Source organism: Mandrillus leucophaeus, unplaced genomic scaffold (assembly GCF_000951045.1).
Source record: "Mandrillus leucophaeus isolate KB7577 unplaced genomic scaffold, Mleu.le_1.0 Scaffold964, whole genome shotgun sequence".
Classification (NCBI taxonomy): domain Eukaryota; kingdom Metazoa; phylum Chordata; class Mammalia; order Primates; family Cercopithecidae; genus Mandrillus; species Mandrillus leucophaeus.
The window spans coordinates 1,197,051-1,213,334 of record NW_012110519.1 but is presented as its reverse complement, the minus strand read 5'-3'; the positions used below and the strand labels follow the sequence as shown (position 1 = coordinate 1,213,334).

General features: G+C 43.0%; 1 protein-coding gene across 1 annotated transcript in view; it reads left to right on the top strand.

Moving 5' to 3' along the window:
* Nucleotides 1-11,653: 11,653 nt before the first annotated feature.
* Nucleotides 11,654-16,284, top strand: part of TAB3 (TGF-beta activated kinase 1/MAP3K7 binding protein 3) — a 61,686-nt gene continuing 57,055 nt past the window's right edge. Inside the window, exon 1 of the mRNA XM_011970695.1 lies at nt 11,654-11,931. The gene's annotated coding sequence lies outside the window, so the exon portion shown is untranslated. The remainder of the gene's footprint in view (nt 11,932-16,284) is intronic.

Sequence of the window (16,284 nt, the reverse complement as noted above, 5' to 3'; positions counted from 1 at the left end):
GTTATGAGATAATCTTTAGGCATCTATACCAGTCATATCAAAACTAGCAAAAATTTAGCCACAATTTTTTGTTTTGGTGAGGAGGAGGCTGTCTGGGTTTCCTTTTTACAGTGAGTCCTTTCATGCTGTATTGTGTGGCAATCTGAGGGTGCCAGCTTTCTATTTCATTGGCCCCATGCCTTCTGCAAGTTGCTGACTCACTTTATGGAATGGAATTAAGAACCTGTCCAAATCAATAGGCATTTGTGTGAGCATGCAAGTTCTTCCCCAATATCCATTTTCTCTTTCTTCCACGGAAATAGAAATTTTACCTAGTAACAGTATTAACAAAGGTCAGCAAGATCTTAGAAGATAACTCATGAGCATAGCAAGCAATGGCATTGGGGTAAATGATAAGAAAGATTCCAAATGTTTGGGGAGTGTATGCTGTATCTGAGTACTTATAACAACATCCTATAGAGTGATGGACCCCGGTGAGAGTTAGACAGAAAGCAACAAAAAATGGAAGGGAACATAGCTCTGTCAAGAGTACGTTCTTTGCCCGTGGCCTGCAATTTCAGAGTCCTACGCGATTGAAAAAGCCATCTGCTTTCTGCAACTTCACAGTAAAGCAGCTTAAAGAGGCTGCAGATAAAGGAAGACTTGGCAGGAAATAATATTGTGGCTCCTCACACATCTTCCTCTTGACCAGTAAATCAGAACCAGAGCAGAGGTAGAGATCATGTTAAGTATGCCAACTTCTCATACAAACCTATTCAGAAGAACCTAAGGAAACAACTATTAAGTTCAATGAAAGGAAGATGAATCAGCACAGAGAACAGTGACAGCAAAAGAATTTACCTGGAAGAGATCTTAGACTATGGTTACTTTTTTTTTTTTTTTTTAGACAGAGTCTCGCTCTGTAGCCCAGGCTGGAGTGCAGTGGCGTGATTGTGGCTCACTGCAAGCTCCGCCTCCCAGGTTCACGCCATTCTCCTGCCTCAGCCTCCCGAGTAGCTGGGACTACAGGCACTCGCCACCATGCCCAGCTAATTTTGTGTGTGTGTTTTTAGTAGAGATGGGGTTTCACCATGTTAGCCAGGATGGTCTTGATCTCCTGACCTCGTGATCTGCCCGCTTCAGCCTCCCAAAGTGCTGGGATTACAGGCGTGAGCCACCGCGCCCGGCCGACTATGGTTACTTCTATATGTAATTGGCAAGTAGCAAATAGACCAGAATCCTATTGAGTAGTAGAGGGAATCCAAAAGCCACAGAAACCAAAAGGCTGGTTTGCAAATGCCTATCATGATTAGAGCCCTCATGTAGTGTTAGGAACCCCCAAACTTCTCAGTAGGAAACAGGCTGTGAAAGCTGAGCAATCCCCAAGAACCGCCCACTGCAAATATGGCCATAATAATCAATGAAAATGAACCTTCCAGAGAGCAGAGACAAGGTCCATAAAGGACAATGGACAAGGAGTTTTCTTAAGAGAGCAGAGCTAAGGGCTGTCAGATGAGCTAACTAAGAAATTCAATCCAATGTTAGGACAAGGAGCTTTTGCATTTCCAAGCCAGTAGGACTTAATAAGTACCATGAACTAATAATGACTGCTCAGTGGTTCCCCTTTTCCCTTTCCAACATCAGTGTTTCTGTTCTTATTACCTTGTTCCTAGTCCACCATTATGTTGTGAATGGGGCACATAACTTGTCTTGCTTTTTATAAATCACAGGATCACAAGGAGACACATCTGAGCCTGATATAGAGGATCACACATCAGCACATCATTCAGAGATCCTGGACTTTGAGATGTATGTGGTAACAGACTTGTATTTTGGAGTTTTCTTCATTGGTAACTGGTGAGTTTGTTCTATGTGTGGCTGGAAAGTCCAAGATCAAGGAGCTGCCATTTGGTGCCTGGTGAGGGCCTTTTTGCTACGTCCTCACATGGCAGAAGAGCAGAAGGGCAAAAAGGACAAACGTTCCCCACTCACATGGCAGAAGAGATAGATAAGCAAAAGCTAGCTAGTTCACTACAGCCCTTTCATAAAGTTGATAATCCCATTCATGAGGGCTCTGTCTTCATGACTTAATCATCTCCTAAAAACTCCACTTCTTAATACTACCACATTGGGGTTTAAGTCCCAACATGAATTTTGAAGGGGACACAAATATCCAAACTATAGCAATGGTACAGGCAGAAGATTGGAGAGACTGGAGAGCAAGAGGGAAGAGTTTGCAGTATTTTTCTCCCTCTTTTTCTGATTCTTAAAGCATCTCTTCCATGGATTTAGCTGTTGCCAAACCAAACCTCCCTTGATGGTCCAAGCTACTACTGGACAATTCTGACCAGGCAGACATAGCCATGGTTCAGGATCCCTTTAAATTGCCCTGGATTCTGGGATCTGGTAAAACCACCTCCTCCAAATAAATGTTTCCCATCCCTAGGGATGGCAGCATCTTTCTGCTGTTGCCATTCTCAGGGTAGTTTCATCACTGACTTCTCAGCTTCTTCATTATTTGTGAAATCAATTTCCTCTTTAATTTTTCCTTTTTTGACAGTATTAGAGTGGTTTCTGTGCTTATTGCTGTGCCCTGTCTTAATACACAGACAATATAACCCTCTTAGAAACAAGAGCAATAATGATAGTCATATCATTATTGACTCAGTTTTTTAATCTGAAAAAAGTGGCTTTGGAAAATAATATAAAAGAAATAAAATATTTGCATAAAGATGTCCATTTTAGCATGACATATAATAGCAGAAAATTGGAAACCACTTAAATGTCCAATATTTTTAAATGGCTTAAAAAATTTAAAAAATTAAATGCTGCGGTAACAGATGATTCCCAAATTTCAGTGATTTATCACAGATTTATTTCTCATTCACATTACCTACCCTTTGCAGGTTAGCTATAGCTCTGCTTCATCCTAGGACCCAGTTGGAAGGACCAGTCCCCATGTTGGTCTCATGGCAGTGGACAAAAAGTATGGACAGAGTAACAGCTCTTAAAGCTTATGTTCAGATGTGGAATATTTCATTTCTGGACAAATTCCACTGGCCAAAGAAAGTCACATGACCAAGCCTGCTATCAATGGGACAGATACTACTCCTTCAGGGAGGCCCCTCCCCCGGAAGAGGTTCTATAGAGATGGACCCAGAGGAGAAGGGAAGGAAATTTGTTGAAGAATAATAAAACCTACCACATTAATGAAGACTATGAAGAAACATGGAAAATGTTTGATATGAAGAAAAGTAAAGTAAGAATCTACAAAAAGAGTTTACGTATACCATCGTGGTGAATTCTGGTAACTGTTCACCAAAATCCATTCTAACCTGCTTCCTAGGCATATAAAGTTAGATGTAGTCATATGATTAAGTCCTAGTCAATGAGATATGAGTAGAAGGGATGTGTAATACTCCCTGGCCAGGTGCCTCCTTTACACATTTTTTGTCATCTACTAGCTGATATCTGTCTGTAGCAATCCAACCTCAACCTTGTAGGTAACAAGGCTATAGAAGTTATAGAGGCACAAAGCAAGAGGACCGTGGGTCCCTAGATCACCATGTGGAGGAGAACACCTGTCAACCTACAATACCTGACCTAGACTGTTATGTTAGGGAGAAATAATTGTGTTCTTTAAGTCACTAAATTTTGAGGATTTCTTTTGAGTTCTATTAGCCTACTCTAACTGATACAAGTATTACTGCATTTGTAAAAGTAAATGATCCTGTCACTTCCTTCAATTTAGATGTCATTGTCTCCATGAAGCCTTTCATGAGTCCCTCAGTCCAAATTAGGTATCTCTACTAGGTGCTCCTCATATCTACCCTTATTACACTTTATTGTACTTGTTTGTGTATCCATCCCTTTAAATGGAAAGCTATAACCACAGATCTTTGTTCACTGCTATGATCCTGGCTTCTAGCATAAGACATAACATCACAGAGCCTCCTTATATATTTGTTGAATGAATGAATGAGTAAAAAGGAAAGTAATTGTTTTATAATAATAGAATTATAGATGATTAAATGTAATATTTTAAATAATTATCCACTGACTTTTGACTATAAGTTAATATGCCTTATTTATAATTTTCTAATCAAATATGCCAAATTAAGTATTATCAATGATTATTCCTCAACATGTCTTTTGGACATTACACACATGAATCATAATATGAACTAGTGGGGTTTTTTCGTTTTTTGGAATTTCATTTTGAGACAGGGTCTTGCTCTGTTACCCAGGCTGGAGTGTAGTGGCATGACCATGACTCACTATGGCCTCAACCTCCCAACCTCAAGCAATCCTTCCATCTCAGTCACCCAAATAGCTGGGACCACAGGTAAGTGCCGCTATGCCTGGCTAAGTTTTTAATTTTTTGTAGAGACAAGGTCTTGCTGTGTTGCCCAGGCTGGTCTTGGACTCCTGGGCCCAAGTGATCCTCCCATCTCAGCCTCCCAAAGTGTTGGAATTATAGGTGTGAGCCACCATGCCCAGCCTGAAACTGGTTTTCAACCCATCTGGGTTTGAAAGATCTATGCATGCACCTTATCAGCTACTCCAAGACTATTCCTTGTCTAAGGAATATCAAGAGGACTCACTCTCATGCACCATGATTTAGCATCTCCCAACTGTTCCCTCTCACATCTCTGAGCTCACAACAGTGAGTCAGAAGATTGTAGAAAAAGAAGTTAGAAAGAGTTCTTACGGTGTCATCACTCTCTGATTGAGAGCATGAGATTTGAGAGTAAGCCAATCATCATTTTAAGTAGCAAAAGGAAACATTAGCTGGGCATGGTAGCTCATGCCTGTAATCTCAGAACTTTGGGAAGAAGCAAGTCATCTTTTTAAGTAGCAAAAGGAGATGTTAGCCGGGCATGGTGGCTCACGCCTGTAATCTCAGCACTTTGGGAGGCCAAGGAGGGCAGATCACCTGAGGTCAGGAGTTCAAGACCAACCAGCCTGACCAACATGGTGAAACCCCGTCTCTACTAAAAATACAAAAATTAGCTGGGCGTGGTGGCTAACGCCTGTAATCCAAGCTACTCAGGAGGCAGAGGAAGGAGAATCACTTGAACTGGGAGGCAGAGGTTGCAGTGAGCCAAGACTGAGCCATTGCACTCCAGCCTGGGTGACAGAGCAAGACTCCATCTCAAAAAAAAAAAAAAAAAAGTTAAAAAGCTTTAACTTTCTCCTAGGTAAGATGGAAATAATAATAAACCTTAATTTTGAATTTTGTTATTTTATTTATAACAACTGGACATATATTTACTCATTTTTATTATAAGTTTACACATGACCTCCTTCAGGACAACTGCAGACAACTCTGTCCCACCCATAACTTTTCCCAACCCCCACTCTCCCAAACACTTCCTCCAGGCCCATAGCTTCTAGAACACCAAAGGCATGAGCTATGGCTTCATTTGCTACATTCCATTATGCTTATTTGTTTATGTGACATTCTTTCTAATAGGCTGCAAATACCTTGAAGCCATGGACTTTGTCTTATTCATCTCGGTATCCTCAGAACATGGCTCAATAAATGTATGTTGAACGATGAATTAATCCCTAAGGCTGTGAATAAATGATACTTACTGTTTCTGGTGTTCCTGGCAGAGAGCTCATTGCATTTGGGAAGGGAAGGGCTGAATTCCCATCTTGGCTGAACCAGTTACCTATTACCTTGGGCAATTCTCTTAACCTCAGTTTTCATCTGTCAAATGTCTCTTTGTACTATTACATGTTTACTATGAAAAGGAAACTCTGTGGTTCAGGAAAACCTCAAAACCATCAGGAAAAAAAGCTGCTAAAACAAGCCATTTTTTAATGTGTATTGAAGGGTAGTCTATAGTCTTCCCAAAAGCCAAGAATACTCTCAGCTACAATATTTTGTAAGCAGTATTGATTCATAAATCACTTACTTTGGGTGGGGAGGGGTTTAAATCCTGCCCCTGTCCACTCACTGTGTCACCTTAGGTTCTCCAGGTGTGTTCCTTTTGTAGAATTACAATTAATTTAACACATGCTTATTGAGCACTTATGTCTTGAGTATTTATTACATGTTGAGCCCTAAGCAATAGGCAAAAATTGGATTCATTTTATTGAAACAATATAAATATTTTTGGTCACTTTGCTTTCTGTATTAGTCCATTTCCAGGCTGCTAATAAAGAGATACCCAAGACTGAACAATTTACAAAAGAAAGAGGTTTATTGGACTTACTGGTCCACATTGCTGTGGAGGCCTCACAATCATGGTGGAAGGTAAAAGGCACATCTCACATGGTGGCGACAAGAGAGAGAATGAGAGCCAAGCGAAACGGTTTCCCCTTATCAAACCATCAGATCTCGGAAGACTTATTCACTACCAGGAATACATTATGGGGGAAACCGCCCCCATGATTCAATGATCCCCCACTGGGTCCCTCCCACAACACATGGGAATTATAGTAGTACAATTCAAGATGAGATTTGGGTGGGGACGTCGAGCCAAACCTTATCACCTTCCCTATACTCAGTCATGATCTTGAGTATTCAAACCATTCATTTCTTAAACTCTTTCATTCATGATATATTCACTTAGAATCTTTTCTTTGCAAGTGACAGAAAACATATCCCAAACAGGCTTATGCAAAAGGAAAAGAGATCATGTAACTAACAGTATAGAAGATAGGACTGGTTTTAAGTACTGCATGATGCAGGAGTACAAATGATATCCCCCAAATCTAGTTCTTCTGTCTCTCTCTTTATCCCTCAGTTCATTACCTTTGGGTTGGTACTGTTCTTTAGACAGAGTCCCCACTATAGTCATGATATAGAACTAATTAATAATTTTATATTCCCTCTTTCAGTGTCTTGGTATAAGAGGGCTCAATTCAGTTGTTTCTTGTGCTTATGATAGGGAAAATTAGAGTAGGTTGCTCTTAATTCTTCTAGCAAGCTCAGAAGGCATTCTGACACTTGTTATTTAAGGTACTGGCCAGTACAGGGGCAAGTACTAAATGAAGGTTAGGTGGGAAGCAGAGTAGGGGGTAGAATATACAGAAAAAAAATTAGATTACAAGAAACCACTTTTCCATTGAGAATCACTAAATCACGAAGTAAAAATCAAGGGGTCTACACAGAACATTAACATAGTTTAAATAGGGTATTTTAGTACAAAGAGCAGATTTGTCTAAATGTGATCCTGAGAACTCATGTTGGGTTACAGGCAAAAAGCTAACTGGAACCAGGGATCTGCCCTTTTACCAAAGAGAAAAGCTGCACCCAATTTCAGCTTCCCATAGGACTTCTTCCCCTCATAGAAGAATTGTAATATCTAATTAACCCCAAGGTCCCAGACAATGCCTATAAACAGTTGGCACCGCAACTTCAGATTGCCTGGCATCAAGCAGCCTGAGTAGTCCATCACTGACAAGGCTCCTCTTAGACTTGCACTATAAGAAGGGAAAGCAAAGGGGCAAGGGATTCTCTCAACTGAACCCAGTGTTACCCTTCAGGCCCAGCAAGGGCTCCCTCTTACCAAGGCTCAATTAGCTATTACTGGCCTGATCTACCAGCAGCAGAGATCAACAGTGAGCCCACAGTACAGCACCATTTCTCAAGGAGACCAGCCACTTTGGCAGATTGATTACTTTGGATCCTTTCCACATGGGGTGTGGGGCATGCAGTTCATTCTTGCCAGAGCTGATTCATACTCTGAATATGAGTTTGGCTTACCTATCCACAGTTTTCCCATGAGCACCACCATTCAGGAGTTTACAAGTGGTCATATAGTAACATGGTATCCCACAAAGTATTGCCTTAAACCAATGGACCCATTTTACTGCAAAGGAGTTGCATATGACAATGAGAACTGCTGGCATCATATACCTCATCATGTAAAAGCAGACAGCCTCATGAAATGGTCCATGAAAGGCCCAGCTAACTTTTTAGCTTTTAGACCATACCTTGTGGAGTTGGGAGTGACACCGAATGTCGCTGGTCCCATGAATGGCCTCTATTCTTTTTACCATGAGTGACCCCATGTGAGACCAGAAGAAAAACTGCCCAGTTGAGCCCACCCCAATTTGTTGACCCACAGCATAATGAGCAAATAACATGATTATTATTTTGGACTATTGATGTTTTGAAGTGGTTTGTTGCAGGACAATAGAATATTGATACAACAGGTGAGGCCAAAAATATCTGAAATGATACATAAGATGTGTCTGATACAGGTGAAAAGAATGCATACTAAGTACTACCACATTCCAAAGAGAGCTCCTAGGCACTTCTCTACAGGACTCACCAAGAGGTGACAAAACCGGTTCTATGACCTCACTCAAACACTTCCTCCAGCCTAAATAAGAGAAGACTACAAGGGAGAGGTATATTAGTTATTATCTTCAAGGGGGTATTGTAGATTTTCTCTCCCACTGAAACGGGGGAAGCCAATGAGAAAAATGAGAGTGAGGTGGCCTCTGAGAGCTGATTAAGAATGTCTTCAAGACATATCACCCTCCAGATGGTTGGTCACTGAACTGAAGCTATCTGTAGGTCCAACCCAGAGAGAAAGTTTTAGGGAGAGCCTGCTATGTATCCCTGGAGTTTGGAGGCCCATGTCAGTATAGACACTGACAATGCCTCTTGTCAGAATTCTAAAGGCAGAAAACTTGCTGGAGCAGCAATGACAAGGCAGCATGTCTGTTGTTCAGTATAGCAAGGACATGTGAACTTCTCATGGATCAGGTGAGTGTCTCAGAAGGCAAAATAGCTTGAGCTATTTGCTTGTGCCTGCCAAAGGGCTTGCCAGTTGTTGAAGTAACACTGGCAGTAAGAAACTATGGGTATTCCACAAGAGACAGGGGCTGAGGAGAAGTTTAAAAGGATTGAGTCCATATTTAAGAAATGTGCAGTGAAGGGGGTCCTGAACAATCATACTCACCCTATAAGAGCCAGCATTCGGATGCCAGTCATATAGAAGGTATTGACAACCAAGAGAGGACTTACAGCAGCACTGAAAAGTAAGAGAGACAAAGGGCTGAGAAAAGAGAGGCTAGATGGAAGAAAGAGCTTCATTTGTGTCCTGACAGGTACTCCTGAATCTTCCCAGTGGGACCCTAAGAAGAAGTCACAGAAGAAATCAACAGAGAGCCAATTTTCAGCATTTTCCATGTCCAGAAAAGACAAAGCCATGTTATGAAAGGATCAGTAAAGCAACACCTTGCCACCTTCATTTCTATCACCCCCGGAGGAGATACAGCTATGGTTAGCAAGATGGGGTAGGAGAAGTAGAAGCCTAAGGGACAGAAAGAGAAGGGTTACACCTGCTTCCTTGACTCGAAGCCCCTCATCGGTGGCAGGATCCAACTGGGAGAGAGGACAAGATATAACTTCAAATAAGGTCCGAGTTTTGATTATTTTATGGGTCTTCTGGTTGTCCCCTCAATGTTTTTTCCAAAGTCATGGAATGTTTAACTAGTTACAGGACTGCTTAGAATAAGACCACGTTTCACAGTCTCCCTTGCAGGTAGATGCAGTAACGTAATTAAGATCTGACCAATGGGTTGTGAACATAAGTTGATGCTAACAACTTCTGGGTCATGCCCTTAAAGGAAATGGGTAGGCTTTCTCCCCCTTGACGACTGAAATGTGATGTGGTGCTGAGCCATTCTGGACCATGTAGACTAGGACAACAGTCTAGGAATGGTGGAGCAAGAAGACATAGGGAGACTAAACCATGGCTCAGTTTGTAGAACAGAGCTGCCGTGTTAGTCCACTTTTGCCACGTAATAAGCAAAAGTCTCAGTGCCATGCTACTGAGACTTTTTTTCTCACTCATGATTTTGTGATTTGGCTGGGGCTGCTCTCCTTGGTCCGAAACCTGAACTTGAAGCAGGTTTTCTACAAATGTTTCAGCACGATGGGCCCCACTGTGTGGGGTGTGTGATAGGAGTGAATGAACCCCTTTCTGACCACATCCAGCTTCCAAAATGAGTGGCTCTTGACACTGCAGCTGCTCTACTTCAGGATGTGGGTCAAATTCAGCTCCAGTCCAGCTGTTACATTCTCATCCCCAGGCTAGAGGGAGATTGGAAGCTCCCAGAGGGACAGGAGAACTTCCTTCCCATAGCAGCAGTTGGATCGTTTGCAGTTTGTCCACACTTGCAGAGGCAACGCCTTGAGCCCTGCCCAGAGACATAACACCAGCGGATGCTGCTCCTTTCTCAGAGGTCTGAGTTTTACCTCCACAAGGCAACTCCTCTAAACGTATACATTGTAATAATCCCAACCTCTTCCCATCCTCCTTCTAGCTCTAGGCATAGTAGCTGCTTCCTGCAGTTGCTACCTCTGTGGTACATTAACAGTTCTCTCTGACCTTATCAGTTGCCTAATAATCAGTTCTTGATATTAAATTCTATTGGTTGAAATAATTGGGGTGGTTTGTTTCCTGCTATCACCCCGAGTGATTCACTGGACTAAATCTTATGCCTGTTAAGACACCTCTCAAGAATTTTCTCTTTGGCTGGGCGCGGTGGCTCACCACCTGTAATCCCAACACTTTGGGAGGCCGAGGCGGGTGGATCACCTGAGGTCAGGAGTTCGAGACCAGTCTGGTCAACATGGTGAAACCCTGTCTCTACCAAAACTAATCAGCTGGACTACAGGTACACACTACTCAGTGTCCCATCTACTCAGGAGGCTGAGGCACGAGAATCGCTTGAACCCGGGAGGCAGAGGTTGGAGTGAGCCGAGATCACACAGCTGCACTCCAGCCTAGGCAACAGAGGAAGACTCGGTCTCAAAAAAAAAAAAAAGGGATTTCCTCTTTGATGTATTTTATGATATCCTCCCCCCATATCTGTCACTCCTCTCTGTACTCATTTCTATCACAGAACTTACAGTGCTCAAGTGTCATCATTGTTTTTTCTCATTCATCTCTATCCCAGGCCAATAGCTCCCTGAGGTTACAGCATTTCCTCAGTAGCTAGCACATAGGAAACTGAACAACACACGTTTGAATGAATGAGCAAGAAAAAATAAAATAGGAAAAAGAATTATTCGTATCAGATAGCTCATGCAGCACCAAAAATGAAAGAGAAAGTTAGATGGTGATGTGGGAAACAGGACTGTGGCTGCCAGCTGTGAGGCCATCTGCAAGCACACAGCAAGAAGCTCTTGATCAATAATGTGAACTCATAACAGGATGAAGAAGGTGCAGCTGAGGCTTTGCAAAGAATACTCGGTGACAGAACCCATAAGGACAAGCAAAGGGTTGGAAGACTCCCGAGGACGCAAAAGTGTGTTGGCCATTCGGGCTCCTGAGGGATGACCAAGCCTTAAGGGACGCCTCTCACTTGGTGCCTGGTCCTGCCAAGCCCTTTACTGGGTTTCTTGACTGGGTTTCATTACCCCGCCCCGCGCCACTAGTGGAAACAGGTAAAACCTGGAGAACCAGGTCCTACTTTAGGGGCCGTTCCGGGCATGCGTCATTACCCGCGCACGCAGGCGCAGTAACTTCCTCGGTAACTGGTACTGCCCATTTCCGATATGGGAAGTGTTTGCTCAGGCTTCCCTAATTTATCACCTTTCCTTTGGGCCCCCGCCCTCCTGTTCCTGTGGGGGAAGCCTCGCGAGATCGCCCTTGGCAGTACCCGGCGGCGCCATCTTTGTACCTGGCGAGCGACGGCGCCCGACGGAAGCCCTGAAGCCAGAGCTTGCTTGCCAAGCTCTCGCTCAGACCGGATCTAGGAAATACGAGGCGGGCCTCGGTGGGAGGGACGCACTGAGGGAGGAGGGAGGAAAGGGGGCGGCGGCGGCGGCGGCTCACACCGGATCCCGGCCCCGCACGGCGCGCACCCTGGGGGTTCGGGCGGGGAAGCGGCGCCGGCCCGGACCCCCCGCGGGAGCAGGCAACGGGCGTGAGGGCGAGGCGGCGGCGGCGGCGACCAGAGAGCAGCAGCCGCTTGGTGAGTGTCCGCGGGGAGGCCCGGCACCTGCCGGAGCTGGGACGTCGGAGGCGCCCCCGGGATCGTCCCAGTGACCCTGTGCCTGAGACGGTGGGCGTGTGCGCAACTGCTGGTGTCCCAGGGACTCAGCTCGGCCCGGGACTGCGGCTGACAGCGGGAACTGCGGGGCTGCGGGAGGTTTGCGCAGGGCCTGGCGCGTCCGCGCCCGCCCCAGACGCCCTGAGAGGCCGAGGGGAGAGGGAGTGGCTGGGGTGGGGTGTCGACTTTATTGGCCTTGGTCCCCCCAACGGAGGGGAAGATGCCCTTCCTCGCTGGACCCTAGGCATTGCGGAGAGTGAGCCTCTGTGGACCGGCTTTAAGCCCCCAGGAAGGTGTTTGAGGATGAGGACTAGCAGCACCAGCGTAGGGGCCGTTGAGGGTGTTAAGAGATGTGAAGGTTAGTAGCAGTATAGTAAGAATTGTTGGAGAGAAGGTTTACAGATGACTGTTGGTAGGTGTTGAGTAAGGAGAAAATATTGCTTTCCTTTAAAGATCACACAAGCAGTCCTCTGAGGTCCAACATCAGATTAGTTATTCCCAGTTGGAGTTCTGTAGCTTCTTACCGTGTGCCAGTTCATAAAGTGCGTAAAAGCAGGATTTGAAGGGTGAGGGACAGGTGAGGCATAAAGTAAGCTGCATTAAAAAAATCCGAAGTTTGTTAATGTGTTAAAATTAACACTGTTAATGTGTTAAAATGTAAAGCCTTCTGTTTCTACTGAAATGTAACTTACTTGAATTATTTAAGAAAACTTGCCACCTTTGGTCCAGACCGGGCTTGTCAGTTCGGTGTGTTTCTTCAGTGACGTTTGTCAATCAGGCAGTCATTTTGGCCTACAGTATATTTACTTCTGGTTTCTGAAAGAACAAGAATGAATGAGAAAAGGGAACGGTTTGGCAAACTGAGCTTTCTTTGCGCACTTTTTCATTTTGAAAGGATAAGAGAATTTACTTTTTTCTTTGCTTTAGCAATGATTTGCAGTAGTATACAAGAACACGTGGAAGAAGAAAGAAAGGGTTTTTTGAGATGAGAGTTTAATTTTGCACAGTGTTAAATTATAAAGGGCCTCATCACCCATGGCAAATTTCGTGATGGTATGTTTTTATGAACACCGGAAGAATGCAGGCATATACATATACATGCTTTTTAGTCAGTGTGTGATATGAATCTTTACAACCTTAGGGACAGCCCCCGCCCGCATTTGCTTACAACTGGCTTAATCAAGGGAAAGTTAGACTTCAGTGAAGGTAAATATTAAATATGTGATTTTCATCTTCACATCCGAAAGAACATAATCTGCATTCAATCACCCTGAATTTTCTTCCATATGTTTATTTGATGGAGTCTTCTCTTCAGTTATAGATACCACACTGTGTACAGTTTGTTGGAGCAAACAGAGCTAACGTCGATTATATTCAGGCACTGGAGATCCTCACAGCCACCCCGTGTTAAAAAGATAATGTTATCCCGATTGCACAGAACAATACTAACCTCGAATATTCTTTGGTGACTTCCCTGAGGAGATTATATAGCCCTTAAATTGCAGAGCTAGAACTCAAACCCATGTAGGTCTGATTCTAGAGCGTGTGTTCTTTCACCGTACTCTGCATAAGTTTTTGTGCTGACTGATACAAACTTTATGAAAATGGAAATTTGTGTTACAAAGAAACCTTTCAGTTCTGTTGGTAATCTTGAAAGCTTTCAGTGTCCTTGGCTCCAGATAATCTCAAGGTTTTTTTTTTTTTTTTCTTTTCGGATGTGTCCATTTTCTAGCCAGAGGTAATATTTGAGTTAGAAGTCTGCTAATCTGTAAAGATTCCTAATAGCTGGTAGTGACCTATCTGAAATTCAGATATTTTCAGCAACTTTGCCTCTTGCGTCAGCATGCCCAAGATACTTCAAAGAACAAATATTTTGTTTATTCTGGTCCTGAATAGTATTTCAAATTACATTATTAAAATGGCAACTATCTATAGGGATTTGAATTTGCTTTATCAGAGCTTGGAGGTACGCATACACACCCCAGCCTTCCCTAGCAAGTGGAGTACTTGACAGCTGACCCTGTTTTTCTTCTCTTTAAAAATTTGATACAAAGGTTTTGGACCCTATTCATGATTTGCAGAAAAGACGGCAGCTCTTCTGGGATCTACCATAATCTGCTATGGGGCAAGGGAATGAAAGACCTTAACAGGTTCCCAGGCAGTATCTGAGGTGTTGGTGAAACAGCGTGAACATCTTGCCAGTGGTCACTTTTATCTCCCACTGTCTCTGCTGTTGCATTTCTTATGTGCTGCAGAGCCTGCCATCCTGGCCCTTATCTCTGCTCAAGAGAAGGGCTCCACATCTGAGTAGAGTTGAAGTGGAAGAACAGCCACAGAAATCATTAAAAAAGAGGAAAAGATACTAAATATCTGGTACTCATCCTCCACCAAGTCATTTGGTCAGGTTTAGCTGCCTAGTTAATTATCTCTGGCTGAAAGTTCTAGAAAAGTTATGAAATGTGGGATTTGCTGCTTCATTTAAGAAGTACATTGTTCGGGGGCCTTCAGTTAAGTAGTCCTGTCTTCATGGAAACAGAAAAAGAAGTCTTGTGTTCCTCAGTACACATCAGCATGTGTGTGTATTATGTGGCTTTAGAGATTGTTTTAAATAATCCCTTGGCATCTTGATGGGCAATCTTTGATCTGAATAAGTTTTTAAATATAGTTATACTCCCAAGAAAGAGTTAAATAAAATATACTTCCTTACTTGTGAAAGTAATTACTCATGGTATTTGGGCTGTTTATTAGGGCGAAAAAAATCAACAAATGATAATGTAACTGAATGCTTACCAAGTAAACAAAGCCTTTCTGAAATGATTTATATTGCCACTGTGTAAAGATAAAACACTGGGAAATTGCCTCATATCTACTTATAAGTTTATTTTCATACCTTCTATATAGTAACCTCAAATGATTACCATGGCCACAAATATTTATTTCTCTAAAAGTGAAATGGACCTGACGAAATATTTGGAACTATCAAACTGAATTAATCCTAAATAAGAACATTTATTATAGTTTAATTCATGGACAGTTCTATTTGTCCAACTCTAACATCCTACTTCCCTCCCTGCTTCAAATTTCTCTACTTTCCATCCTCTCCTTCTGATGCTGTTCCTGCCATTTACCTGGCACCCTTAGTTTTCCGTTGACATTGAAGTCTTTGATAGGGTGGATACTAACAAGGAAGGCACCAAAACTCCTCCAAGTCCCTTCTCCACATTCCCGTGCTCTAGGAGGTCAAGAGGGATGTGGATAAGACCTCTTAACCCACCCTGTTCTTTCTTGAAAAGGAGAACGAGAATAGCCAGAGTGAGGGAGGCACTATCAAGACCCTCCAATGGTTTCTCCTCCTCTTCCCTCTCCTTAAGCATCAAGGAGGAAAGTTGGTAAAAGCCCACGTGCTGCAGGAACAGGTACTGTACACTCATCCTCTTCAGCAGCCCACCATCTTCGCACTGTTTCCTCACTCCTTTCAGCTGCCATCCCCTCCCCCATCCTTCTTTCCCAGTTGGTCTTGCCTTCCTCATCCCTGGATCTCCTCCCACCCCAGCTCTGCCTTTTTGCCCTCCTTCATAGTGGAAGCCGAAGTCTATGGTCCTAGAGAACCTCAGACTTCCAGTTATGGAAGGGAAGATTTCCTTTTTCTACCTCCAGGGCTAAATGGGTCAGGAGTAGTTGCTGTTATCCTCAGTTGGAATGCTAAATTGATTTTCCTGTAGAAACATTGCCTGCACGGGTTCTGTGTTTTGTTATACTTCTGTAACCTTTTGGACATTTAGGCTTTTGTGAGCCGGCTTGGAAACCTAGCATATTGATCACTGTCTCCTGGAAAGGCAAAATCTGAGTTTCAAATAGATGATTTTTAAAATCAGCTTGTGCTCCAGAAATTGTTGAGGGTTGCCTGCTTTTTGTTAATTATTCACTGAAATGGTAAGTATTAATAGTACACCTTTAGCTGTCCGGAATTAGATTTATGTGGATCAGATGACTCTTCTGGGAGATAAACTGATAGGCTTTTTAGATTGTCAATGAAGAATTTCTAAATTTAGGCACATGTTTTGAAATAAAATTTAAGTTAGTCCCTCTCAGCCTAATATTGTCATTAAAGCAGGCATATCTTGAAGTTTTGTTGAAAGAGCATAGTTTTGGTTTTTCATAAAAGGAATATCTCGTTCCCACCGTGAATTACTGCTGATTTGAAACTTTTCAAAAGTATTGGATCTCTTGCAGTTATTTTACCCTCGTTTATTTAGTGAGTAAATAACATGGGAC